Source organism: Branchiostoma belcheri, unplaced genomic scaffold (assembly GCF_001625305.1).
Source record: "Branchiostoma belcheri isolate BF01 breed outbred unplaced genomic scaffold, Haploidv18h27 scaffold228, whole genome shotgun sequence".
NCBI lineage: Eukaryota > Metazoa > Chordata > Leptocardii > Amphioxiformes > Branchiostomatidae > Branchiostoma > Branchiostoma belcheri.
In genome coordinates this window covers 133,393-135,589 of record NW_017803802.1, presented here as the reverse complement: position 1 = coordinate 135,589, position 2,197 = coordinate 133,393, and positions in this window count along the sequence as shown.

Here is a 2,197-nt window from a genome sequence, read left to right as displayed (position 1 = left end):
CACACTACTCTTGTCCGTAGTGAATAATCAGATAAGTACTAGTATTTGGACCATCGCACACCAGGGCATGCCCCTTCTCTTTTTCAAAAGGTGTGGTTTGTTACAACACTACATGGACTCTTAGCTGGTGAGTTACACTGGCCAAAGGGTGGCCAAGGTTTAACTGGCCTTTCTTATTAGGTAGGTCAACTTCTCTCTGTTTGTAGACCCCGTTCACCTTCAAAAAGATGGATCCGGATTGACCACGGACCCCGATCGAAATTATTGAAATTCAGCCAATCCAGATCAGTTTTTGCAGTGTGAACACTCAAATCCAGATTGATTTTCTCCCATCCCGATCCAAAAGTAACCCACCTCGAGGAGGTAGTTCAAGACACTTGCGGCGGGATCAGGCGTAACCGCGAGTGTGAACACAAAATGGATTGGCTTCCGATGCCTGGTGTGATGCAAAGTACCACAAAAATAACCGATCAGCCTATAATATCATTAGACATGGACCTTGTAAGATGCTGTGAATACATTGCCAATCAAGTACGTGTATGAATAGAAAACACGCAGTTACATGTTTTCCCCCAAGTTACTAACTTGACGCTCGAAAGTTGAATGGCGAGTGGGATCACAGTCTTTTTAGTGAATGTTACAACCCGCAAAATATCAGCCTTCACGCAACGGGAGCTAAATCCTGGCCACTCAAACATGTTCACAGAGGAAATCAGTCCTATCTGGCAAAATAGATCCTAAAAGGATATAATTTGTTGAAACTGTCACAGATGGCCTAATATAAGCTACTTCTAATATTGCCCTAACGTTAAACTGTTACATCAGATGTATGAGGGTCTGCATGGGGGGGTCCTGGCAACGGTTAACGGTAAATTCAGCAGGGCCGATAACGGTTAACGGTAAATTCAGGACGGTCGGCAACGCTTAACGGTGAATTGACAGGCTTTTTTTCGAGCTGCACTGGATTTGGTATCTCACTTTGTGAGAAAAGGTGATCACTGACAAAATTACGTATACCTTACATGTAATGAAGCACGCATTAAAGGTATGTGTTCCCTGTGTTTCCCACCTGCCCTGGTCCCCGAGTGCGTCCACAAATCATTAGGGGGGTCCGGGCGATGCCCCCCCCGTAAATTTAGGATTTTTAAGCCTTCGAAAACGCAATTTCCCGCATTTTGAGAGGCAAATCATGGTGTTAAGACTAAGAGTGTTTGTCGGTCCTTCTGATGTTTTCATATTTTACTCAAGATTTTTGTTAATTTGCCTGTCAAGGTTGACGGATTCGTTAAAAAATTCGGAAATTGACGGGAAAGCTGGTTCTGGCTAGAGCCGAAGGGACCGAGCGAAGGGACCGAAGGGACCGATCGCCAATGTAGGGGGTCCGGGGCATTCTCCCCCGGGAAATTTTGTATTTTTAAACCTTCAATGATGCATTTTCCTGCACTTTGAAAGGCAAAATTAGGCGTAACGAAGAATTATTCATTAACGCTTAACGCTGAATTTAGGATGACAAATAACGTTTTACGTTGAATTAAAACGACCAATAACGCTTCACGATGAATATACTAATAACGCTTAACGTTGAATTAGAGCAGGCCGGCAACGATTAACGGTAAATTAAAATAGCCCATAACGGTTAACGAAAAAGGGCATGCAGACCCTCATGTATTCGTTTTCTTCTGTCGTTGGTCTATATTTCTGCCTAGATTCCACGTTGTATAAACTTTTTGAGTTCCTTCTTAAGCAAAATTTCTGGCGCAGTTGCAGCGGTTCTGGCGTGGTCAAGATGATGGGCAATCTGCATTTGAAATGCGGTGACTTGAAACACAAAAAAAAAGCAATTTAACTGCAAATCTAAGTGTTAGCAACAAGGATGTAGTGTTTGCCCACACAGCTGAGCAGCATATACATATTGTATAGTCAAATTTTTATAATGGAGCATTGGGTTTTTCTCTGCTGCATAGAAGTTTACCCTTACAGTCATGTTACGACAAGTTTCTAAACGGGAACAAACTATGCGGCTGCAGATGTCTTACTGAGGGACGACTGTACTGTGTGTGCAAGATGTTGGTTAGCTTGAGGAATGAATCCCCTTCAATTTATACCTCTAGATCTGGGAGGAGGTTTGAAACTTTTTACTGAGCACAATGCTACTAAAATTGGCTCACTTTGCATATTGATTCTGACAAGAGTTATC